Source organism: Physeter macrocephalus, chromosome 7, assembly GCF_002837175.3.
Source record: "Physeter macrocephalus isolate SW-GA chromosome 7, ASM283717v5, whole genome shotgun sequence".
Lineage (NCBI taxonomy): Eukaryota > Metazoa > Chordata > Mammalia > Artiodactyla > Physeteridae > Physeter > Physeter macrocephalus.
In genome coordinates this window covers 22,508,535-22,536,293 of record NC_041220.1, presented here as the reverse complement: position 1 = coordinate 22,536,293, position 27,759 = coordinate 22,508,535, and the positions used below count along the sequence as shown (strand labels likewise).

Genomic DNA, 27,759 nt, shown 5'->3' with positions numbered 1-27,759 from the left:
CGGGTGACGTGCGCGCGCCCGGCGGATGCCGAGGGGGCGCGGGCGGCCGCGGGGACTGACGGGTAGCGAGGCCCGCCTGGGAATCTCGATGCTGAAGAGGGCTCTTGCGGTGGGCCTTTTACATCTGTAGACGCTGGAGGCCCGCAGAAAGGATACTGTGCCGGAGAAGGTAAAGCACAAGAGAGTGCTTTGTAACCGGAAAGTGCCTTTCAAAAGTGAGTTTCTCCTGGCGTCTCTTTTAACCTCGGCCCGTCTCGTCTCGGCCTCTTCCAGCCGCGACCCCAGAACTGCAAATTCTCTTAAGAGCACTCTTCTCCTCTACCCGCCGCGGCGCCTGATTTCGCTGTCTTCCCTCTACAAGCCTGTTTTCTTTTCTTTTCTTTTTTTTTTTTTTTTAAAGAAGTTAAAATACTTTCGCTAAACTAGGAACTGCCTACAGCTCTGCCCCTTGGCCATTTGGTACAATCCTGCTCCGAGACCTTGAGGTATTTGCTATTCAGACGAGACCCGTTAGAGTCCTTCCTTAGATAATCTTCAGTTCCTTCTGCAGATCTGTTCTTTTTTCCGTTACCTAAAACTGGGAAAGTGGTAAAAGAACATAAAGGCTTAGGGTTTCCTTTATTTTATGTTGCAGGGCTTCTGCTACAAACTAAGGTATCCGTGAAGAACTTTAATTGTTGTTTAGAAAAAAAAGTTAAAGAGCGAAAGGAGATAGCTCAAAAAAAAAAAAAAAAAAGAAGAAAGGCGATAGCTTTAGTCCCTGAAAGCATCTTACTTGACATGACTTTGTTTCATGTTTTTGCTGAAGTAAAATATCCGAAGTAATGTACTTGCTGATTGCACGTTGCGTATTTGTATCTCAATACCCTGTCTCATTACCGTTCTGAACCCCGCTTGACCAGCAACATAAAACAACGAACTGTGCAAGGTCCAATATTGCATTTTGTATGACACAGTGTAACAACCAGCTGTAATATGTAGGTTTTGTTTTTTCCTTGGTGTTTCATGCTAAAGTGAGAAAGGGAAGGGTTTTTTTTTAAAAGCATTCTCTGGACTGTTTAAATTTAATATTTGTTATTGTCCTTCACTAAAAAAAATAACCATCAGCAAGAGGGTCAATTGAAATCTAGATAAGCCTATTTTCTATCATTTTACCCTGGTCAAAATTGTCAAAGTAAAATTACAATGGAAATTTCTTCAAAGATGTTTAGATACAGGTTCATGTTCATGAGCTAGGATAGTGTAGAAGATGATTCACAAAGTGATTATTAAAAGGCTGGTGTTTACATTCGAGTTTCCTTTCAATTTCCTCTTAGGAGCTTACTTTTGGTTTGGTGGAAGAAGGACCCTGGAGCTTGTTGATCCTGAAAATGTTCATCTCAGACGTCCTTGTCCTTGAGACTGTTCTGTTGAGGAGATGGCTGAGGTAGGGGTGGGTTGAGGGAGTCGGGCCATTAGGGGAAGACAAGTTGAGAGAAGGCCAGTAAATATTTGTTTCTTAATTAGAGGCTTTGTTGTCTTGACAAGAGCGAAACAAGCTGTGTTCAGTGAGATTCTTAAGGTATCTAAGAAGTTTTTCTTTATAGGAACAAAAAATACATACCTCAGTTAAAAGACAGAACATAGTAAAATGCTCAAGTGCCAAATGTATAAATTGATGTGACCCAACACCCAGATCCACATATACAGAATACCAGACACCCCATAGAGCTTCTTTATGTCACTGCTAACCACATCTTCTTACCACCAACACCACCACCACTATTCTGTCTTGCTTTGCATGTTCTTGAATGTCATATAAAAGGAATTATACTGCATGTAATTGTTTTTCTGTGGCTGGCTTCCCTTGAGCAGTGGATACCTGGTTTGCTATTTCTAAGTAGAAGAAATGGGATGAGCAGAAGTCTATATGGATGAAACATTTTTCTTGTCTTTCATCTTTTTTGTCTTAAAATGTAAAGATGTGTAGGCATACATTAGCTATTTCTGATGAATTAAATGAGCTATGCTAATGTATAAAAGGAGATAGTTCCTAACCCCACCAATTAAAAAAATCCTTATTGTGCACTTTGGGAATATTTTCTTACATTCCCTTTACTTTAAATTTTAAATCCTGTTTTATTTTAATTTGCATTTCATTTCCACAATCCTGCCTTCTTGGCAATACATGAAACAGAGGAGCTGAAGGTAATATTGTTCTAAACAGAAGTGGCAGGCTTATCTGAACACCTTCTGATGTAGTGTCCAACAAAATCTGGTTTTATTATAAGTGTTTATTTCTTGTGTTTAGACCCCATCTTTAAAAGACAAAATTATGGTCAGAAAAGGCAAGACAAAATAATATGTGGATAAGTTTAAAGAAGTTATTTAGTGTTAAGAACTTGAGTGAGGATTGGTAATCCTCTGCCTGCTTTATGTCCTAGCTAGGCCCAGATCTCTAATTTCTTTACATGCTTTCCTTTTATAAACTCATCTAGTCCATGAATTCAAATATGATCAATAAGTCGATGTATCCCAAATCTCTGTTTCCAGCCCAGATGTCTCTAGTACTAATCCCAAATGCCTCCTGGACATCTCTGGGCATCTTTACCCATTTTTCTATTGCTATACTCATCTTTTTCAGTGATTTATGTTTTCTGGCTAATAATACATTTTTGGTTATATTATTGCCTCTCATCTTCCAGTCTGTGCCTTTTCTTTGGCCTTTGTGGTGTCTTTTCTAACACTGAAATTTTGTTTGAATGTAGTCACATTTATTCATCTTTTCCTTTATATTTTGTGCTTTGGGTGTCTGGTTTAAGAAATCCTCTCCTACTTCAGAATCACAAAGATATTCATTTATCTTTTTGCTAAAAGTTTTAAACTTTTATTCTTGTTTTATTCTTTTTTTAATCAACCTGTTTTTTGTGCATGAGGTAGAGATCTAATTTATTTTATTTATTTTATGTATGAACAACTAATTGTTCTAGCAGCATTTATTGAATAGTATAACTTTTCTTTTATGGTTTGTAATGTCATTGATTTCAAATCAGTTTCCACAAATCCATGGATTGTTTATTATTTTCCATTGGTCAATTTGTATGACCTTTATAACATAACCACACTATCATAATTGCTGCTGTTTTATAATAAGTGTTAATAGCCAGTAGGGTATTAACAATAGTTAATATTCACCCATTTTCTTCAGAATTTTCTAGGGAATGACAGGCCCTTTCCTACTATATATGAATTTCAGCATCATTTTGTTAAGTTCTATGAAAAACTTGAGTGTTAATTGAAAATTCATTAGGGCCTCAGTTTCTTCTCTGTAATATGTGATAGTAATGGTTGTTATGACTATATGTAATTAATTTTTTTAGTGTGCTTAATGAATGGTTATTATCAGCAGTATCGTCTTCATCGTTATCAATGAATGAGCATTTCCTCTGGCTTTGAGATCTTAAATTCAGAAATTCTATCTTCTTACCACAACCTCATTTATTTGTCCAGTCCTTTACTCCCACTAACCTTATTTTTTGACTTCTTCAAGATATTTAGTGTTGAAACCATCTCTATTTTTCTAGTGTGTCAGTCCAATCCTGGCTTTATTTTTTCCCATTCCTCACAAAAGTTGCTCTAAATCTTCACCATTCTATATTATTACTTATTAATAAGCCTTCTAATTGATACTATCAGGCTTGTTTTGGGCTCAGATGACCTTGATTTTTAGTTACTAGAGAATCTTTCTTCCCCATCATCTCTAAATGTGACTATAATTCCTCCTGTACTTAGTGTCTGCCCTGTCCTTTAAATTTAACTCCTCCCTATGTTCTAGAACTCTTCCTCCAAGACCTTGCATCAGTTACCTTCTCTCAGATTTTCATTTTCTTGCTCTCTACTGGCCCTACAAACTGGTGATTTCCAGGCTTTCACATTTCGCCAACCAATAAATTTTTTAATTGAGGAAATCAACATGGGTTTGCCAACTTTATTTTGTCAAGAAAAGATATTTAAAAGCAGTATAATAAACAACAAAAAATGACTACCGTCTGCTACTGGAAGGCAATATAGCATAATAGTTAAGACCACAAGACTCTGGAGTTAGACTGTTTAGACTAGAATTCTGGCTGTGCCAGGGTAAAATATATAACCTATAAGAATGAAGACAATACCTACTTCTTCAGGTTGTATTGTATATACTAATTCAGTAATTAACATATATGAAGCAACTAAAACAGTACCTGGCACATAGACATGCACAGTAGCGTTAGCTTTTATCTTCGTCATAATTATTATTTTTACATTGCTATCAACACATCTTTTTTTTTTTTTTTTTCCTTTTTTTGGCCGCGTTGGGTCTTCGTTGCTGCGCGTGGGCTTTCTCTAGTTGCGGTGAGCAGGGGCTACTCTTTGTTGCAGTGTGCAGTCTTCTCATTGTGGTGCTTCTCTTGTTGCGGAGCACGGGCTCTAGGCGCGTGGGCTTCAGTAGTTGTGGCTCACGGGCTCTAGAGCGCAGGCTCAGTAGTTGTGGCGCATGGGCTTAGTTGCTCCGCAGCATGTGGGATCTTCCCGGACCAGGGCTCGAACCCGTATCCCCTGCATTGGCAGGCGGATTCTTAACCACTGTGCCACCAGGTAAGTCCCAACACATGTCTTTTATTGTTGCTGAACCTCGTTTTGTTTCTTACAGTGGTTGCTCTAGGGTTGCACAGTCTGTATGATAGTGCAGTATGCCACTGCTAATCACGTGTGGCTCTTGGGGACCTAATTAAGATTGCTGTAAGTATAAAATGCTTAAGAGGACCCGTGCTGATTTCTGGAGCTCCTTTTCTGTGTATCTCCCACCTCCCCTTTCTCTACTCTATGAAGATAATGAGTAGAGAGACAAAGAGTAAATTGTACAAGTTTATAGAAAAAAAGTTGATAGAGGTTTCATATGTTGCATACAGAGGTGAATATGTTGGACTTCTTAATAACTCTGGAAGCGAAAGGGTAATGGAGCAATGCTTCAAAATTCTGAAGGAAAATTACTTCTAATTTAGAATTCTGTGTAAGTCACGCTGTCAATCAAATATAAGGCTAGGGACTTCCCTGGTGGCGCAGCGGTTAAGAATCCATCTGCCAGTGCAGGAGACACGGGTTCGAGCCCTGGTCCGGGAAGATCCCACATGCCACAGAGCAACTAAGCCTGTGCGCCACAACTACGGAGCCTGTGCTCTAGAGCCCACAAGCCACAACTACGGAGCCCGAGTGCCACAACTACTGAAGCCCACGCGCCTAAAGCCCGTGCTCTGCAACAAGAGAAGCCACCGAATGAGAAGCCTGTGAACCGCAATGAAGAGTAGCCCTTGCTCGCCGCAGCTAGAGAAAGAGCCCACAAGACACAACTACGGAGCCCGAGTGCCACAACTACTGAAGCCCACGCGCCTAAAGCCCGTGCTCTGCAACAAGAGAAGCCACCGAATGAGAAGCCTGTGAACCGCAACGAAGAGTAGCCCTTGCTCGCCGCAGCTAGAGAAAGCCCGCGCGCAGCAACAAAGACGTAAGGCAGCCAAAAATAAAAAAAACAAAAAACAAATATAAGGCTAGAATAAAGTTATTTTCAATCCTGAAGCCTCTCAAATAAACAGTTCATTCATCCTTTTTCAAGAAACTAATGGGGGATGGGTACCACCTACGTGTGGATTAAACCAAGAAGCAGCAGGACATGTGATCAAGCAAATAAGAAGCCCAAAGTAAGAAAGAGGTAAAAGGAATTGGAGATTGATAGATTGAAACAATAAGATGAAATTAATGGAACACCTAATATGTTTGAACAAATTGAGAGGAGACTTGCCCTCCTGGGCTCAAATTAATGATTTAAGTTTGGGGTTAAATTGATGATTATTATGTGAGAAACTAAGCAAATTTTTAAAAAGGATTTCTATTAAATCTGTCAGTTTATGTATTCAGACATTTTTAAAGGCATAAACAAAACTTTTAAAAAGAGGATTTTGATTTTGGTGTTCTTATATTATACTTACCCTTTGTTTTTGAGGAACCACATTTTAACTGCCCACCTTACCCACAGTGTTAAGAGGAAATGCAGCAAACTGGAAATAAAAGCAAAACTAGAGAAACAAAATTCGTATCTTTAAATTAATAACAAATGGTAAAACTATTTAGAAGTCTTCTTCCATATTGCTTGTGGTGCTAAAAACAAGCAGTATATAGAATTGCCTAATAGAAAATTCCTAGAGACACTTGGTAGAATAGAGTGAACTTGGAAAAAACCTATTCTATAATTTCTATGAGTGTGTATTGAGATGCCACTTTTGTAGTCACTGACTAGAAAAAGATTATAGTTAAAAAGTAAATAGATACAAAATTTATGTATACATACATAATAAAGAGCTTAATTCTATGTAGATCTTTGAAGCTTCTTTTTCTTTTTTGGAAGCCACCTTTTTTGTCTTAGAAATTCGATGCTTACTGTAATCTTGATATATAATCATTAAAAAAATAGGGTAGATTCTTATTTACCTCAGGAGTTTATGGAACTAGCCTACTCCCAAGTGCTGATGAACTAGGTACTAAAGAAAACAGGAATCTGATATGCTTTGTGATACCACTGTGCATTTAATAATATGTTGCTTTATATTACCTAACTTTTGAATTTATATTTGCCTTTGAGCTTGTAAACTCAAAGATAGCTGCATTTTATATAGAATAACACTATTCAGATTGAATGCACCCAGTATATCTTGTTAATGACTGTTATGTTTAGAAAACATGTAGGTTGTAAAAATCTGAAATAAACAGTTTAAGTACATAAGCCACACTAAGTATAGTAGATGTATAATTTCCTGGTTCCTCCATGTCATGTTAACTTTAAAAATGTGTTTAACATGTCATTTATGGCTATTCGCATCTTTTCAGCGGCATTTCTCTTTTGTCCACATAATTCTTAAGCATATTGTGTTTTTGCTACTCCTGGTTAACATACTATTTTTGACATATTACTTCTTTAAATCAGAAACTTTAAATTCCGCTTAAGATTTTCTGAGGTGCAATTTTCTTAGGTATTAGCAAATCTAATAGTTCAAACTAATTTCATTTGCTACCTTAGCACTAATCATTTTTTAAAATTAATTTATTTTATTTACAGTTTTTTATTTTTGGTTGCATTGGGTCTTTGTTGCTGCGTGCAGGCTTTCTCTAGTTGTGGCAAATGGGGGCTACTCTTGGTTGCGGTGCGCGGGCTTCTCATTGCGGTGGCTTCTCTTGTTGCAGAGCACGGGCTCTAGGTGCGCGGGCTTCAGTAGTTGTGGCTCACGGGCTCAGTAGTTGTGGCTCACGGGCTCTAGAGCACAGGCTCAGTAGTTGTGGCGCACGGGCTTAGTTGCTCCACGGCATGTGGAATCTTCCCAGACCAGGGCTTGAACCCGTGTCCCCTGCATTGGCAGGCGGATTCTTAACCGCTGCGCCACCAGGGAAGCCTAGCACTAATCATTTTATGCCTGGACCATAGCAACAACCTGCCCAATATTTGACTTTGAGCCTCTAACTCTAAAATATTCTATGCAAAGCTTTAAAAATAGTTTTCCTAAATGAAGGTTTTTTTGGGTTTTTTTAATAGACTTTATTTTTTAGAGCAGTTCTAGGTTTGTTTCTAGAAAAATTGGGCAGAAAATACAGAGAATTTCCATATGACACTTCACACACACGTACACACCCAGTTTCTCCTATTATTTACGTCTTGCATTAGTGTGGCACATTTGTTACTGTCGATAAACCAATATTGATTCATTACTCTTAAAGTCCATAGTTTACATTTTAGGGTTCACTCTTTGTGTCATACAGTTCTATAGGTTTTGACAAATGCATAGTTTCACATATTTAACGTTGTGTCATACAGAATAGTTTCATTGCCCTAAAAATGCCCTGCGTTCCACCTGTTCATCCCTATCCCCTCCCATCCCACACCCCTGGCAACCACTGATCTTTTTATTATCACTATAATTTTGCCTTTTAAATGAGATTTTTACTGTCCTTTAAAACCTGTATCTCTAAAGTAGATCCATATATGTGAAAAAAAGCAAGTTGCAGAAAATTTGTATAAAATCCTATTTATAGGGCTTCCCTGGTGGCGCAGTGGTTGAGAGTCTGCCTGCCGATGCAGGGGACACGGGTTCGTGCCCCGGTCCGGGAAGATCCCACATGCCGCGGAGTGGCTGGGCCCGTGAGCCATGGCCGCTGAGCCTGCGCGTCCGGAGCCTGTGCTCCGCAACGGGAGAGGCCACAACAGTGAAAGGCCCGCATACCGGAAAAAAAACAAAACAAAACCCTATGTATAGATTTTTAAAACTATACACATTCACACATTTGATTATGCTTAGGAAATTTCTGGAAGGAGACACAGAAAAGTGATTACTTCTGTGGAAGGGAGAATGGGGAAGAGTTAATGAGGTCTTTTACTTACTACTTTTATTTAAATTTCTTACATGTTCAATATTATTTTATAATTTTAAATATTTTAATTATAAAGCTAAAAAATTTCTCTGGATGAAAATTTTTTTCAAACATGAAAGCACTGGGAACCACAAAGGTAAAGATCTAGAAACTGTAACTTCAGGAAAATATTCAAATTCTGTACCTCAAAAGCATCATAAACTCTGATCCATCATGCTATTTATCCATCTGTAATTGTTAAACTCATATTTTTATACCTGATATTCTCTTATGACCATTTTATGATTTCTTGTTCCTTCTTCACACATTAGTAACCTCCCACTCAGCATCTTCTTGACTCCTATCTTAGGCTCAGTTTCGTTTTAAAATTAGGGTCACAATTTTTATTCACCCTTTTTAGCAGTTCCAATCTGCTTTACCTGCTTTATTTTTATAAGCAATTATTACCTTCTAAAATGGTTTATTGGTTAGTTAGTTAGATATTTAGTTGTTTGTATGTTTTTGTCTCTGTGCCCCAGGCCGTTTCGCACCACTAGAAAGTACACAAACATTTTTGTCTGTCTTGTTCATTGAGGAATCCTCAGTGCCTGACAATTCGTAGGTGCACAATAAAAATCTTTTGAATGAATAATTGGATTGTTTTTAAACTATTAAATTTGAATTGTTTTTTTAAATTAAATATCTGTTCCTATAATTCTGCTTCAGTTGGTATATGTTGTTTAATTTGTTGTGTCATATGGTGATCATAGTCCTCAGGTGTCTAGATATTTTGGTTCACAAGCTCATGTTCTCTCCTGCTCTCTCTGATAATGGATGTGGAGGATGAGCAAAAGGGTAGACCCTAGTTTTATCCCTTCCCACAAGTTTAGGGAATAGAGAGCGGAAGGCTCCAGGCACCACAGAAGAGTATAGTGCTCTATCTCTGTTGGTTCCTGTTTCACTGGACAACTCCTCTAGTAAAGATTTGCCTTGAAATTTGTAATTCAGCAGCAGAAGGCTGTTGTAATCCACCAAAACCCTGGAGGTTTGGGGAAGGAATGGTGGAGTGACTGTCCACTGCTCTAGAATATCTGGTCAGCCCACACTCTTTTTCATCAGCAGCTCACTTTAACAGACATTATCCTATGCTGGGAAGCCTGATCTGTTGCTGATGATCTGTATAGTAATCAGTTGTCTGGCACTGATTGTCCCAAAGTGGGATGATCAGTGGGGGAGTGGCAGGAACAATACTTAAAAACTTCTGATCCTAACTAGGGTTTCTTCACAGTTTTTGATCTTATTCCTCAAGCCCTTACTTCCTCTCTGTACCTACCCAGGGTTAGTTTGGAAGGAGGAAGCCAGCATCCCTTACTAGATCTCTATTTTCTCAGGAACCGTACAGAAGAAACCCACTTTAAATATAAAGACACAGATAGGTTAAAAGTAAAAGAATGGAGAAAGATCTACTATGCTAATGCTCATCAAAGGAAAGTGTAGTTGCTATATGCAGACAAAACAGACTTCAGAAAAGGAAAATTATCAGTGATAGGAAAGGTCATTACATAATGATACAGAGGTCAGTGCTCCAAAAAGATGCAGCAGCCTTTAATGTGTGTATGTCTAACAACAGAGCATTAAGACAGCTAAGGCAAAAACTGATAGAACTGCAAGGAGAAATAGACGAATCCACTATTATAGCTGGAGGCTTCATCATCCCTTTTTCAGTAATCAATAGATCTAGCAGGCAGAAAATCTGTGAGGATATAGTTGAGCTCTATAGTACCATCAGTCAACTGGATCTAATTGACATTTATAGAATACTTAACCTAACAACAGCAGAATACACATTCTTCTAAAAAAGATAGACATTTGTCAGTGTAAGAAATAACTTGTATGCAAAAATATAAACATAGTTAAAGTTAATAGATATATAATACATTTAGAAAAATATGTACAGTGAAGTTTAACATCTATAATTTTAAAAGAGCTCTTAGAAATTCACATCAAGGGAACAAGCAGGGACTTCCCTGGTGGCTCAGAGGTGAAGAATCACCTGCCAATGCAGGGCACACGGGTTTGAGCCCTGGTCCAGGAAGATCCCACATGCCGCGGAGCAACTAAGCCTGTGTGCCACAACTACTGCGCCTGCGCTCTAGAGCCCGCGAGCCACAACTACTGAGCCCGCATGCTCTAGGGCCCACGTGCTGCAACTACTGAGCCCGTATGCTGCAACTACTGAAGCCCGTGCTCCGCAACAAGAGAAGCCACTGCATGAGAAGCCCACACACAAAGAAGAGTAGCCTCCTCTCGCCACAACTAGAGAAAGCCCGTGTGCAGCAACAAAGACCCAACGCAGCCAAAAAAAAAAAAAGGAAAAGAAAGATATACACAGTATGGGACCACTTTGTAAATTCCAAAATTTAAAAAAAAAGATATTAAAAAAAAAGGGAGCAAGCAATTCTACAGAAAAATGGGTGGGCAAAGAATACGAACTCAGCAAATGGTAAATCCAAATGTGAAAAGATACTCAAAATCAGAAGAAATCAGGAAAATGCAAACTAAAATAATGAGATGCCAATTAGGCCTATGTAACAGATTGGCAAACCTTTTTTTTTTAAATTCAACTAACATTTATTAAGTGTCAGTTTATTAAGTGACAGAGCTAATGTAGTGCTCACCAAAGCATTGTGAAGCAGATCTTATCCCTGTTTTACAGTTGAAGAAAGAGGATCAGATAGGTAAATTGACTTGACAAAAATCACATAAAGGAAACTGGGAAATTCACTCTACTGGAACTATTTTTCTTTTTCCTTTCCTTTTGAGGAGTAATTCATTCAAATGTAATGTGTGTTTGTGTATCTAGATAGGTGGATAGGTATTTATGTTTTGAGTTGAAGTTTCCCCCACATATCTGCCATCCACCCATTTCCCACACCAACACCACTCGTCTCACAACCACTTTGATTAGTTTCTCAAGTATTTCCCAGAGCTTTTTATACAAATACGAGTTTATTTTATTCTCCTTAAAAAAAAAGAAAAAAAGCAAAGGTTGTAATAATGCACTGTGTTCCACAACTCACTTAGTTATGTAAGTAGCTCCATAATGAGAGTTCTTACCCTTTAACAGCTGCATTGTATTTCACTACAAGAATACCAGAATTTATTTTACCAGCCCTTATGATGGATATTTGCATTGATTTCAGTCTTTTGCTTTTGAAAACAGTGTAGTAATGAATAATACTGTTTATAATTGTGTCTCACATGTTCAAGATTTCACAGAAATAAGATTGCTAGATCAAAGGGTATGTAATGTGTGTGGGATTTTGATAGATATTGCCAGATTTCCCTGTGTTATATAAACAACATGGAAGAGTGACCCCACAGCATTGTCATTAGAGTATGTTATCATACTTTTGGGTTTGGGACTGATAAGTGAAAATGTTTAATCTTAGCGTAGTTTTATTATGCATTTCTCCTGTTACAAGTGAAGTGAGACATCTTTTCAGAATGGGCGAAATGTTAAATGACCAATAGCACCTGTTGCCAGTAGGGATCCAACTAAAAGGGTATTATACATTGCTGGTATAAATGTGAACTTTTTCAACCTATTTGCAAAACAGTCTGGCAACCTGTGTTAAAATGTTTTAAACTACAAATATCTTTTGTCCTAGCTACATCATTCTTGTGAATCTGTCCTATAGGTGTAAAATACTACGTAAGGGTCTATCTGTGAGAATATTCATTGTTGTATCAGCCATAGTATCAAAAAACAAGTAACAAAATGAAAGCTCATTAATAGGAAAATGGTTGAATTACAGTTTTTGTATCTTATGGAAAGGAATAAATTAAAGCAGTATGAGTTGAATTGTGATTTCCATAAGATATTGGGTTAGCCAAAAAGTTGATTCGGTTTTTTCTGTAAGACGGCTCTGGTAGCGCTTAGATGTCTTTAACTTCATTCAAAACAATTTTGTTGGGCTTCCCTGGTGGCGCAGTGGTTGAGAATCCGCCTGCCAGTGCAGGGGACACGGGTTCGTGCCCCGGTCCGGGAAGATCCCACATGCCGCAGAGCGGCTGGGCCCGTGAGCCATGGCCACTGAGCCTGTGCGTCCAGAGCCTGTGCTCCGCAACGGGAGATGCCACAACAGTGAGAGGCCCGCGTACCACAAACAAACAACAAAAAAAACCAATTTTGTTAGATTGTACGTTACACAGCTGTCATATCAGTGTGCATTTAAAAAAACATCAAAATTGGTGATTTTTTTTTTAATTGGTGAATTGAAAAAAAAATTTATTTATTTGGTTGCACTGGGTCTTAGTCGTGGTGGGCTCCTTAATTGCAGCACATGGGCTCCTTACTTGCAGCAGGCAGGCTTCTTAGTTGCAGCTCGCCGGGTCCTTAGTTGTGGCATGTGAACTCTTAGTTGCGGCATGCATGTGGGATCTAGTTCCCTGACCAGGGATCGAACCCTGGTCCCCTGCATTGGGAGTGCAGAGTCTTAACCACTGTGCCACCAAGCAAGTCCCAAAATTGGTGAATTTTTATGTAGCCATTTTAATATTGAAGATGGAAGAAAATAACATTTTCAGCATATTATGCTTTATTATTTCAAGAAAGGTAAAAACGCAACTGAAACGCAAAAAAAGATTTGTGCAGTGTATGGAGAAGGTGCTGGGACTGATCGAACAGTTCAAAAGTGGTTTGCGAACTTTTATGCTGGAGATTTCTCACTGGATGATGCTCCATGGTTGGGTAGACCAGTTGAAGTTCATAGCAATCAAATCGAGACATTAATTGAGAACAGTCAACGATACTGCTAGAGGGAGATAGCCGACATACTCAAAATATCCAGATCAAGCGTTGAAAATCATTTGCACCAGCTTGGTTATGTTAATCACTTTGATGTTTGGGTTCCACGTAAGTTAAGCGAAAATACCTTCTTGACCGTATTTCCGCCTGCGATTCTCTACTGAAACGTTATGAAAATGTTCTGCTTCTAAAACAAATTGTGATGGGTGATGAAAAGTGGATACTGTACAATAATATGGAATGGAAGAGATCATGGGGGAATGGAAGAGATCATGGGGCAAGTGAAATTAACCACACCAAAGGCAGGTCTTCATCCAGAGAAGGTGATGTGTGTATATGGTGGGATTGGAAGGTAGTCTTCTATTATGAGCTCCTGGAAAACCAAACGATTAATTCCAACAAGTACAGCTTCCAGTTAGACCAACTGAAAGCAGCACTTGACGAAAACAGTCCAGAATTAGTCAACAGAAAATGCATAACCTTCCATCAGCAAGACCGCATGTTTCTTTGGTGACCAGGCAAAAACTGTTACAGCTTGGCTGGGAAGTTCTGATTCATCTGCCATATTCACCAGACATTGCACCTTTGGATTTCCATTTTATTTCAGTCTTTACAAAATTCTCTTAATGGAAAAAATTTCAATTCCCTGGAAGACTGTGAAAGGCATGTGGAACAGTTCTTTGCTCAAAAACATAAAAAGTTTTGGGAAGATGGAATTATAAAGTTGCCTGAAAAATGGCAGAAATTAGTGGAACAAAACGGTGAATACGTTGTTCAATAAAGTTCTTGGTAAAAATGAAAAATGTGTCTTTTATTTTTACTTAAAAGCTGAAGGAACTTTTTGGCCAAGCCAACACTACTGCTTAAATGAGAAAAAAAACAAGATGAAGAAAAGTGTATAATATGATCCTAGTCTATAAAACATCATCGTCAGCACATATAAATGGTTTGCATATTTGTGTGTGTGCCTGTTTACACTTAAAATATTTATATTTGTAGGTGTATATATACACACATGAGTATTTGTATATAACTATATGGGGGGAATAATGGAAAATACATATTACTTGGGATATAGGTTTGGTTGCTTTAAGGCCGAAATAATAATGACTTAAATAAGATGGAAGTTTTTTCTTTCTGTTCCATAACAGTCCAGAAATAATCAGTTCAAGATTGATACAGCAGCCTCAGGTGTTAGGGATCCAGGCTTGTTAATCTGCTATACTCAATATGCGGCTTCTATTTCATGGCCTAAGATGGTTGTTCCAGCTCCTGCCAAGATGTATCTGGGAATGGGAAATGGAAAAACAGTATACCTCTTCTTTTTAAGGGCATGTCACAGAATTTGCAGCCATCATTTCCACGTATAGCCCATGGGCCAAAATGTAGTCACATGGCCAGACCTCCAAGGGAAGCTAGGAAATATAGTCCTTGCCTGTGTAGCAATGTACCAAGCCCAAACTTGGGGGTTCTAATACTAAAGGATGAGGGAGAAGAGGGGACACTGAGAGACAATAGCAGTCTCTGCCATAATAGACTAGATTATCTATTCCTGCATTACAAATCAACCACAAAATTTAATGGCTGAAGACAATAATGATTTATTATTTCTCACCATGCTGTGTTTTGGCTAGAAAGTTTTTCTGTTGGTTTTCTCTGGGCTTATTCACATGGCTCCCTTCACATGGTCTTTCATCCCAGACTTATTCACAGCATAGTGGCCCAGGGCAGTGTTCCAAAAGGTGAAAAAGGAACTGTAAAGCCTTTCTAAACCTCATCCAAAGAAGTTGCACAAAGTCACAGCTCCTGCATTCTGTGGTCAAAACAAGTCCCAAGGCCAGCCTAGATTCAAGAAGTGGGGAAATAAACTACCTTTTGTTAGTTAAGGTGGCAAAGGCACATTGCAAAAAGGCATAAACAAAGGAGGCATGATTCATTGGGAGCAAATATTGTAACAGTCTAACATGACATTTTTACACTTATATGTGTATGTAAATTTTTGTCTACATATTCAAAGAAATATAAATAAGTACTGTTATAATGAGTTAAATTCATGGTGAGCAGATACAAATATGACCACATCACTCTCTTGCTTATTATTGCCTTACAGATTAAAGCCCAAGCCCCTTAGCCTGTACCATTTCTATTGTATTATACTGTCTCCCAGGAAATGTAATAAAAACCAAGCAGAAAGATAAGTCCTTTCTAGCTGAAGTTGTTGGGCTTCAAGTAAGTTGTGGAATGTGAACTGGGCCTTGAAGGAAGAAGTGTTTGTATTGTTGGAGAAGGGCAAGTAGGCATAACCAGTAGTTCCTAATCTTATTGGGACCACCCTTTTAAAAAACTGAAATATAGCGTACTGCAGAAATAAATGAAGTATCTATCATAAAGTAAAAATATCCCTCTATCCATCACCCAGGAAATAGAATATTACCAGTTACATGGAAACCTCTTATGTGACCTCCCGATAACAATCCTGCCCATCCTCCCCAAGTGTAACCACTCCTACTAATTTCTAACCATAGATTAGTTTTGCCTGGTTTTTACTCATACATGAAAGAGATTAAATATGCATTTCACCATTATATTTGTAAGATTCATCTGTTGTTTGTCGAAGTAGTTTGTTCATATTCATCACTATATTCCATTATGTGGATAAAATAAATATATTTATCCATTCTGTTGTAGCTATTTGGGTTGTTTCTGCTTTGGGGCTACTAACCAATAATGGTACCACAAGCATTCTTTCATATGTCACTTGGTGTACGTGGGCAGACATTTCTATTGAGAGAATACATAGGGTTAAAATTCCTTGGTCATTGAGGTAGGTTCAAACTGTAAAGAATGACAGTTTTCCAAAGTTATGTTTTTTATATCCTCACCAGCAGTATATGAAAGTTTCATGTTCTCCACACCCTAGGCAACACTTAGTATTGTGGTGTTTTTTTTTTAAGCCATTCTGATAGGTGTGTAGTGGTATCTCATTTGGCATTAATTTGCATTTACCTGATGTTTATTGACGTTGAACACCATCTTACATTATTTGCCATTTGGGGATCCTCTTTTTTTTTTAAGTGCTTGTTCAAGTCACATCCATATTTCTGTTGGGTTGTCATTCTTTTCCTTATTGAATTTTAGGACTTCTTTATATACTCTGGATATGAGTTCTTGGTCAAATATATGTGCACCAAATATCCTTTCCCATAACATGGTTTGTCTTTTCATTTCCTTAATAGCATCTTTTGGAAAAAAGTTCTTAAGTTTAATATATTTTACCAATCTTTTCCTTTCTTATTTTGAGTGTGCTTTCTATTTCTTTTTATAACCCTAACTGATAGATTAATTGGTACCAGGAGTTATCACAGGAAATGGATCCTTACAATGGGCTTCTGGGATTGGCTTATGTGCACACATACACACACATATGTAAAATCAATCACAAGGATAACCTCATTGCTATAGGTAAAGGGACCACAGGTAGTAATCCATGGCTTACAGTACTGTTATGATGACCATTAATAGCATGGGATGGAGTGAAGATGGAGGGGAGGGGAGAGAAAGTATCACCATGGTAATCATAGTAATTATAAAGATTCTGAACCCACCAGGCTTCTCTTATGGTCCTAAACACATTGTACATAGGAAAAAGAAAAACATGAAAACTATGAATATACAGTTAAGAATGCTTGTAGGGGATCAGAACTTCTCCACTGTAGCTTTGAAGGAGTCCTTCATCTTCTGTAATCAGTGGGCAGATAAGGTAGATTCGTAGTACTAATTGAATGCTCAGTTCTTCCAGTTTTCTTACACTAAGGTTAGCATTGATGGGAAAGGAGTGGGCCCTGAGACACAGAATGGGGATAGTTGGGCAGACAAGAATGAAGCTGAGAACTCTGAACCTCCGTATTCCCTTGAACTTCCTTCACTCTCAGAGGAAACCAGCGTCCTCTGCATAGAGGCTTTCAGTGACTACATTTGGGGCAGCTCTCGTAAGTTGATTCCTATTGTCCTTAGAATTTACCCTCACCACCTCCCAGTTCCATCCCAACATAGCCTCCCCATCAGGGAAGTATGTAGCCTGCTCTGGCAAGAGATAACCTACAGAGGAGTTTAAGACCTTGCCGTTTTGACCAGCAGGAACCTGGGGAGTATATATAGAAGTGGGTTCTAAGGGTGTTACACCGAGGGAAAGTAGATATAAGGTTTGATCAAGGCAAACTTACCTGAGAATTAAGATTTAATATGTTGGCATTAATAGTTTGCCAGGATGAGCCTTGGATTCAGTAACTTCCTACAAATAATAAATGGCTCCCAAAATAAAAAATAAAAATAAATGGCTCCCAAAATAAAAAATAAAAATAAACGGCCTACAAATAAAATTTGAAATAATTTCAGAATATCAGAAATCCCCTGGCATACCATAGAGGAAGGAGTACAACGGCTCCTTAGCCATCCTCAACTTTCACCAAGTCATTAAAAAATGCATTGGTCAGTTTCTGATTCAATCAGTCCGGGGTGTGCCTGAGAGTCTGCATTTCTAACCAGCTCCCCCAGTGATGATCAGGCTGCTGACTGGAGGACCACACCTTAATTAAAAAAAAAAAAAAATGCATTGGTGGTGGGAGCACCAGCATTCCCAAAGAGCTCTGAAGTGGCTCTCCTTTGTTTGCAAAAATGATGGTGATGAAAGCTGTGGTAGAATTGAGTCTCCTGATCTGAGTGGGAATAAAAGAAGCCTAAAGTGGTAGAGATCACATGATAGCATACAACCGTGGGCACAATTACCATAATAAGCCAAAAACGAAAATGTTAACGAGTGTTTTGACCCACAGGGAAAAGTAGTAATGGATACTAAATGACCTTGAGGTCCCTAGAAATAAAATAGATTAACCTATTAAGGTGCTGCTTGACATATTTAGGTGGAAAAATTCTGACATGTAGACTAACTTGTGTTATTACAGTTAAATTGGTACTTTCTGATGATCGGGAGAGATTTGGTCCCTTGGAGGAGGAACCCTGCAATGCAGCCACAGTGGTATAACCATGAATCTTCCCCTAACCCAGTGGTTTCCAAACTTGTCTGCACATAAGAACACCTTAGAATTCTAAAGCCAAGGGTACACCCCAAGCCGATTAACTCATAAGTTCTGGGGATGAGACCCAGGCACTTGTTTTTTTAAAGCTCCCCAGGTAATTCCAGTGAGCAAGTTAGGGAATCACTGCCCTAATCTTTCTCCGGTGGCTATTTATTGGTTAGAATAGGGGGCCTAAGAAAGTCAAGTGACAGATGGAGTCCTGGCCAGAGTCTAACTAACAGTGAGCCCAGAGAGACCCACACTGGTTATTTCTCCAGCCCCAGATGTGTAGTAAGAATAAATATATTTTAATAATTGAAGCAATCTTCATTTTGGTTTTCTGACCAATAGATTGAGCGTTATGGTAGGAAGGACTACATAGACGTTCAGAACTGCTTGTTAGCACTCCCGCCCAAGACAGTAAAAGAAAAGCAGTACAGAAGTTAGTGCCCCCATGCGGGCATGGTGATTCGTACCAGATTCCCATTTAAATTCCCTGTGTGGTAACCAGACGGGTAGTGAGAAATGACAGTGGATTGTTGCAAAGCTTAATCAGGTGGGGTGCCAACTGCAGCTGTCCAGGTGTGGTACCTGCACTGGAGGAAGTTAGTACAGACTGCGACCTGGTACACAGGTACGGATCTGGAAACGCGCCCTGCCCTGCCCACACCCGATTCCAGTCAGCAAAGAAAGCCAAAAGCAGATTGCGTTTAACTGGCAGGGACAACAGTACACCCTGTCTTGTCTCAGGGCTGTGTCAGCTTTCCTGTTGTCTCTATGGTATGGAGGGACCTTGACCATATCATTGTGCCATAGACTATCACACTGGTCTATTACAGCAATGAAATTATGTTAAATGAACCTAGTGAGCAGGCAGTAGCAAGCGTTCTGTATGATTTGATAAGACATATGCCTGCCAGAAGATGCAAAATAAACGCTACACAACTTCCAGGACCTGCACCGAGTTTCTAGGGGTGCAGTGGCCTAAGACATGTTAGGATATCCATTCAAATAAATGACAGGTAGTTGTGTTTTCTACCACTACAACAAAGAAGAAGGAAAAAATGTGTAGCAGGCCTTTTGGGGTTCTGGAGGCAACAAAGTACATTAGGGTGACCTGCTCTTACCTGTTTTCTGATGACTATAAGACTACACGTTTTGAGTGGGGCCCAGAGCAAACTGTCTTGCCACTTGGGCCTTCTGATTGGGCAGATCCAATGGTATTGGAAGTTCATGTGTTAGAGATGTTAAATGAAGCCTTGGGTAAGTTCCAATAGGGGAATTACAACATAAACCCTTTGGTTTTGGAGTAAGGATGTATCTGCCTCAGCCAACAACATTTTGTTTCGTTTCTTTGAAAAGCACCTCCTGATTTGCTCCTGCTACCTGGTAGAGTCGGAACACCTGATCATGGGACATCAAGTGACCATGTGAATAATAAAACCACCCATCATGAACTGGTGTTATCTGATTCACCGAACCATACAACTGGATGAGCACAGAAGCAGTCTACTCCCTATGAGACTGGGACATGGCTACAATTAAACTAAATGAGCAGATGACTCAGACTCCTATAGTCCCTGACTCTACTCCTTCAGCACTTCTCCCCAAACCCATATAAATTGGCTTCGTGAGTTCTTTCTGATCAATTAATGGAAGAGAACAAAGCATGGGTCCTGTTTGTTCATGGAAGAATCTGCAGTGAGCTGGCAATAGCTGGATGTGAGTTGTCACTACACACCACCACCACTCATTAGTGGCCCTGACCCCAGAATAGTAAAGGGAAATCCTTCCATAGGGAAGAACTTTAGGAGACATGGCCTCAGGTAAGGGTATACACTGGTTTGTTGTCAGTGGCTTATGAGTTGACAGGCTAGACAAGAACTTGGAGAGAACAAATTGGAAAGCTGGTTCCATTTATGAGGCCGGCTGGGATACAATAACCTGTAAATTGGGGATGCTGACCTAAAGAATGAAGTATATGCTTAAAATCAGTAATCAGTATATGGTGCCACCTTCCCCAAAATGTATGCAGAGTGGAGATGAGAGTAGTCCCTCTATTTTCAGTATGACTAATTTTGTAAAAAAACCCCAAAACAACTGGTGGCATGTTTTCCAAACTTGGTGAAAAGCATAAAACTACAAATCCACAAAGCTCAGTAAATCACAAGCAGAAAAATTGCAATGAAAGTCACACCTCTGCACGTTACAGTCAAACTGATAAAACTAATTCAGAAAAACAACTTAAAAGCATCCAGAGAAATTATACATTATACACACGATGGCAGTTATATGAATTTTTTAAAAGGATGCATAACACACAGAAAAATGCACAGATATAATTGTTCAGAATGACTTGCCACAAAGTGAAGATAACTATGTAATCACCACCCACATCAATAACTATGTCCCTTCTTAGTCATTACTCTTCTTCCTTCCCAAAGGTAATCATCATTCTGAATTCTAACACCAAAGATTAGGTTTGATAGTGGTTAACCTTTATATAAATTGAATACATGACAGTGGTTAACTTATATAAATTGAATATATAATGTATTCTTTAGTGTCTGGCTTCTTTTATTTAACATTGTGAGATCCATCCATGTTGTTACCTGGAGCAGTTGTTCATTCATTTTCATTGCTATACAGTATTCTACTTTATAAATATACCACATTTATTTATCCATTTTACTGTTGATAAACATCAGAGATGTTTCCATTTTTTGGCTATTAAGAGGAGAGCTGCTGTGAACATTGTTGTGTATGTCTTTGGGTGTACATATGTATGCATTTGTGTTGGGTTCTCTTATTATGCCTAATAAACCACTTGAGGAATTTTTTGGTCCCTGAAACTTCAGACTTAGTGGTTTTGGAGGTTTTAGTACTCAAGGGAGGAATGCTTCCTAGGAAACATGGTTTCAGTGAGTTAGAAGTGGACACTGCTTGCTGGCAGGTTTGGGCTTTTTCTATCACTAATCAACAGAGAAGGGGATCACTACTGCCAAGGGTGAAAGATTCCTTTTAACAGGGAAATTGGAGTGCTGCTACACAGTAGAGTAAGTAGGACTATATATGGAATGTATGATATTGCTTCTTAGTATTTTCTTGGCTGATAGTCCAATAAGTAAACTAGAGTAACCCAAAAAGGACCTCCACTAAGATTCATCTTACAAGAATGAATGTTTGGGTCGCCCCACGTGGTAAAGAACTCCATTCAATTTAGGTGCACGCAGAGTGGGAGAAACCTAGAATGGGTGGTGAAAGAAAGCAGCTATGCTTATGAACCTAGTCCTCGTGACCAGCTAAAACACAGGTTTTATGAAACTATGATTATGTTTTGTTACTTTTCTCCCTTACCAAGTATGAAAAATTCTGGGGTGGATAATGTTTTTGGCTTCAGATGAGAGTATGACTGAATTGACACCACCCCATGATCACTTTGTAGCTGATGGAAGGAGACTATGGTGGAAAAGAGTGAGATGAGCATTTATATTCCCCCTGGCTCCCGCCATTAGAGGTTGCCTTGAACTGGATGTGTACCTTGACCAAAGGTCATTGCCTCTGTCACGATGAACTCTTCACAATTCTCTCTCCTTCGAGACTTTGCTTAACTTCTTCTGTCTCTTGGAGATTACGGGAGGTATAGTTCTTCTGCTGTTAGCCCTGAGTTACAGAACTATCCTTGTAATTCTCTTATATCCTATACACACATTTGTAATTAGTCCCTCTGTTTAAAAAAACAAAGAAACAAACAAAAAACCTTCCTTAAATGATCTTGAGCACGTCATTTGTTTTTTTTTTTTAATTTATTTTATTTTTATTTGGTTGTGCTGGGTCTTAGTTGTGGCAGGCAGGCTCCTTAGTTGTGGCATGTGAACTCTTAGTTGCGGCATGCATGCGGGATCTAGTTCCCTGACCAGGGATAGAACCCTGGCCCCCTGCATTGGGAGCGTGGAGTCTTAACCACTGCGCCACCAGGGAAGTCCCTTGAGTGTATCAGATTCCTGTTAGGACTCTTGACACGAGTTTTTTATCTCTTGTATTGCTTCTTGCCTAAAATCTACTTCGATATTAGCATAGCCAGTCTTTGTTCGTTTTTGCATATTTTTTCACTTTAAACTTTTCTGCATTCTAATATTTAAGGGTTGTCTCTTGAAAACAGGTTAAAGGTGTATCTTTATAAATCCAAGGCAACAGTCTTGTCTTTTAATTGGGATAATCAATTTACATTTAATGTAACTACTGATACATCGGGCTTTAAAGCTGCTATCCTGCTGTTTCTTGTCTCCCCTGTTCTTCACTCTTTTTTCTCTACTTTCTTTATCCTTTGGGATAGATCAGGTTTTTTTATTCCACCTTTTCCTTTTGATTGGCTTCTTAGCTATATGTTCTTTTACTATTAATTAATTACTCTAGAAATTAGAATGTGCATACTGGACATCTAAAAGTCTAGTATATACTAGTACTTTATCCACTTCCAAGACTGTGAACACCTTAGACCACTTTATCCTCTCCTCTCAATTTATGTGGTGTTAATGTTTTAAATCTGTAGGTTTTTAACACCACGATATATCAGCATTGTTTTGTAAAATTAATATTCATTGAGATTTACCCATATATTTTCTTTTTCATTATTCTTCATCCCTTTCAGAATTTAAGAGCTTCCATCTGAGATCATTTCTCTCTGCTCATAGGCTGCTCTTTCCTCCAAGGCAGAGATGCTGGTGACAAATTCTCAGTTTCTGTTTGTCTGAAAATACCTTTATATTGTCTTAACTTTTTGAAGTTATATTATCTGAATGTGAATTCTAAGTTGGCAACATTTTCTTTTAGTACTCTGAAGATAGCACCAGTTGGTTGCAAAGCAGCTGTCTTATTGTCATTCATTTGATAGAAGAATTTGTTTCTTACCTATGGATGCTCAACATTTCCTCTCTTTGGTTTTCAGCAGTTTTAATATGAAGTGCTTAGGTATTGTTTTCTTTGCCTTTTCCTTAAGGTTTATAGTGCTTGAATCTGAGGCATGATGCTTTTTGTTTGAGACATCTCTTCCAGTATCACTTTATTATAGTCTCTCATGCTTTTCCTTCTGGGTCTTAATTATACCTACATTTGGGACTTCCCTGGTGGCGCAGTAGTTAAGAATCCGCGTGCCAATGCAGGGGACACGGGTTTGAGCTCTGGTTCGGGGGGATCCCACATGCCGTGGAGCAACTAAGCCTGTGCGCCACAACTACTGAATCTGCGCTCTAGAGCCCGCGAGCCACAACTACTGAGCCCATGTGCCACAACTACTGAAGCCCGTGCGCCTAGAGCCCGTGCTCTGCAACGAGAAGCCACTGCAATGAGAAGCCCATGCACCACAACGAAGAGTAGCCCCTGCTCGCCGCAACTAGAAAAAGCCTGCACGCAGTAATGAAGACCCAACGCAGCCAAAAATTAAAAAAAAAAATTAAACCTACGTTACTTTTTTTTTACTCTCTTTTTATCCACTTTTAAAATTTTTTCCATTTTTCATCCTTTAGTCTCTTTGTTAATCTGTGTGCATATTTTCTTCTGAATTTTCTTCCAATTCTCCAATTTTGTCTTCAGCTCTGTGTAATTGGCTATTAAATCCATTCACTGGGTTTTTAATTTATTATATCTTTCAATAATAGAATTCCATTTGGTTTTGTTTCCATTCTCTACAATCATTCTTAGTCTTATATTTTAAGTTCCTAAACACATTAATCATAGTATTTTTCTTTTAGCCACGCCACGTGGCTTGTGGGATCTCGGTTCCCCGACCGGGGATTGAACCTGGGCCACTGCAGTGAAAAATGCCGAGTCCTAACCACTGGACTGCCAGGGAATTCCCTAATCATAGTATTTTAAAGTCTTCATTTCATAATCCCTGTGGGTCCTGTTTCTGTGGTTGCTTCTGTCTTGTCATATCATCTCATACACCTGATTATTGTTTTCTGTGTGCTGGATATTACATATAAAATATTGTAGAGATATTTTGACGCTCTGGATAGCATTACTTTCTTTTAGAGAGGATTTCTTTTACTTCAGTTAGGCAGCTAGGGCCATTAGTACCCTCAGATCACTACAATCCAGTTGGGACTTGAGATGATTCAGTCCCTGCCAGTTCCGATCTATTTTCAGTTCACTCTGACTCCTAGGGTACAGCGCATTAGAATCTCAACAGAAAGACTGAGGTGTTAATCTCTTTCTTGGTGAACCCAACTCTAGTTTTTCTCCCTTTCCACCCACACCTAGGCCTGTGAACTTGCAAAAAGCTCTGTTCACCTTCTTAGCTGCTTTTGGAAGAGACAGATGCCTCCAGCATAGATGCTACCAGCATCTCCAACCTGTCTTCGTCTACTAGAACTTGGCCCTGAAATCCTCACCATTTTGGTAGCTTTCCAGTGCCTTTAAACAGATGTATTTTTTTGTTTTGGCTCAGCTTTTCTAGTTCTCAGCAGAAGCATGATCAAAACCATCTAGTACTTCATTACCAGAAGTGGAACTGAAGAGGACTCTTTGTTGTTTTTTTTTTTTAAACTGAGGTATAGCTGATGTACAATATTATATCAGTTTCATGTGTACAACGTAGTGATTCACAATTTTTAAAGGTTATATTCAATTTATAGTTATTATAAAATATTGGCTATATTCCCTGTGCTGTACAATACATCCTTGTAGCTTATTTATTTTATACATAGTCGTTTGTACCTCTTAATCCCCTGCTCCTATCTTGCCCCTTGCCCCACTTCTCTTCCCTCTGATAACCACTAGTTTGTTCTCTATACCTGTGAGTGTGTTTCTTTTTTGTTACATTCACTAGTTTAATTTTTTAGATTCCACATATGAGTGAAATCATACAGGATTTGTCTTTCTCCGTCTTAACTTATTTCACTGAGCGTAGTACCCTCCAAGTCCAAACCATGTTGTTGCAAATGGCAAGACTTCATTCTTTTTGTGGCTGAGTAGTATTCCAGTGTATATATATGTAACACATCTCCTTTATCCATTCATCCACTGATGGACACTTAGGTTGCGAGGAATCTTTATTTAATGTCAAAAATTTTACCAGGTGCTCCCTACCTCCTCTCCATCAAAACACACAGGTAGGGCTTCCCTGTTGGCTCAATGGTTGGGAGTCCGCCTGCCGATGCAGGGGACGCGGGCTCGTGCCCCGGTCCGGGAAGATCCCACATGCCGCGGGGCGGCTGGGCCCGTGAGCCATGGCCGCTGGGCCGGCGCGTCCGGAGCCTGTGCTCCGGCAACGGGAGAGGCCACAACAGTGAGAGGCCCGCATACCACACACACACACACAAAAACAACAGGTAGTAGTTGTACATATATTTAATCTGTAGATAAACCATAAATAAACACATGTAATAAATAATATATTTATATATTATATAATATATAAGAAATGTCCAGGTCCCCTGCAATGACTGTTACTCAGGGATCTGTAACTCAAAGAAGGGAAACACTGCTAAAAGCAAAGGCAGTCTCAGGAAAGTTAGAAGTATGTTCAAAGGAACATGAGGAGCCCAGTGTGATTAGAGATTTCATGTATAAAGCAGAGATAAAATTCTGATTTTTATTATTTACATAATAGGAAACCATTGGCAATTTCTTTATTGAGGTATCTTTCAATAAAAGCTGTGTTTAATCTGATAGTGATATGCAAGACAGATAAGAGTAAAGGCAGAGAAACCCACTAGGAATCTACAGTAATGCACCAAATGAGTTGATGAGAGGCACCATAGTGTAATGAAAAGAATGTTGACATTAGAACCACAGGACTTGTAATTACTGGTCCTGTCAACTTGGGCAAGTCATTTAACCTCTTATTCTGCTTCCTGTTCACATGCCAGTCACCTTGTAGGCTCTTCAACGGAATGATGAAATGTTAATAACTTCTGCTTAACTCACAGAGTGGTTATGCAAATACAATGATGAAAATATTTTAAACTGTATGTTATAATATATAAGGTCTAAATACATATTTGAAGGCCCACAGTAGAGACTGGTAAGGGTGAAAGAAAAAATATTACTCTGATATTGAATCTTGGACACTAGAAAATATATTCATCTAAATAGGTCAGAAGAAGAGCTGATTTTGGAAATCAGGAAAAGATTAGTAAGAAAATAATGATTCACTTAATTTTAATTGTGGAAATGTTCATCAGGTGGTTCTCTGTTACATTTGTTAGTTTCATATATTAGGTATTTTTCATATGCGATCATTTCATTCAATCTCCTTCATAAAAATTTAACTTCCTAGAGAGAGAAAGAAGTTATCTCCTTGGGAATTTATATTACCTCCTCATTTAAACACAAAACAAAACAAAACAAAACACTTGTACCTACTGATTAATTTGATAAAATTTTTGTCCAGTTTATTGGTAAAATGATTATACAGGACACTGACTGGTTTAAGGATTATTTGTTGGTCTCTCCAATACCAAACTGCTACTCTTTATGTATGTACATTACTCTAAAAAGTTGTCACTACCAGTACCTTAAGGTCATAGTACCTTACCATAATCCAGGCAAACATTTTCTTTAACTTCTATTTGAATTCCATGTGAGACATAAAAAAATGTCTTACTGAAAGTCATATGCATATGTTTGTTTCATATTTTAAATGTATATGCCTTTCATTTAGATCCTGAAATTTAAGATGGTTTCTATTCCTCTTGAAATTCTTCGTTTCTCCTTGTACTTTTTTTTTATTGGAGTATAGCTGATTTAGTGTTGTGTTAGTTTCAGGTGTACAGCAAACTGAATCAGTTATACATTTACATATATCCACTCTTTTCTAGATTCCTTCCCTATATAGGCCATTACAGAGTACTGAGTAGAGTTTCCTGTGCTATACAGTAGGTCCTTATTAGTTACTTGTTTTATATATAGTAGTGTGTATATGTCAACCCCAATCTCCCAAGTTATCCCTCCCCCCTTCTCCTAGTACTTTAAAAAAAATTGTAATGGACACTCAACTGTATCAGTCACTTTATCTTTTGGACCAATAGTTTGTCGCCCCCAGTTTGATTATCTCTAGACTGCTGTACTGTGTTACCAAACGTGTAACTTTAAATTCCCAATAACATCCAGCATCTTTTTGAAGTTTGTACTTCCTCTTGTATCATGGTTTGCTCCTTCTCATTTTAGTCTAGTTTCCCCTATTCCTACATGAATAGAAATTTGGTTATATAGAGCTGTTTGCCTTTCCTACTTTTTTGCCCATTACAATTTTCTGTATTTAACATCCTTTCTAGTTCTACTCCAAAAAAGTACTTTATGTATTTTTTAATTGGGGATCACAAAAATAATGTATTAGCACCCTCCCTTATCCAGTACTTAGACTTCGGCATTCTCAACCTTAGGGAACTTGGAAGTAAGAAAAAAACTGAGCAGCAAGGAAAACAGGTGTTGTAACCTTCATTCTGTAGCAGAAATATTGAT

At 38.6% G+C, this 27,759-nt stretch overlaps 1 long non-coding RNA gene across 2 annotated transcripts; it reads left to right on the top strand.

Moving 5' to 3' along the window:
* Window positions 1-61: 61 nt before the first annotated feature.
* On the top strand, window positions 62-22,412 carry LOC102984798 (uncharacterized). 2 transcript variants are annotated; one of them, XR_003680492.2, is made up of 4 exons: window positions 62-215; window positions 401-485; window positions 1,317-1,426; window positions 19,657-22,412. It is a non-coding gene; the product is annotated as an uncharacterized lncRNA (long non-coding RNA). The 2 variants fall into 2 exon arrangements; XR_448583.4 differs by lacking the exon at window positions 401-485 and having other exon boundaries at window positions 67-215.
* Window positions 22,413-27,759: the final 5,347 nt, after the last annotated feature.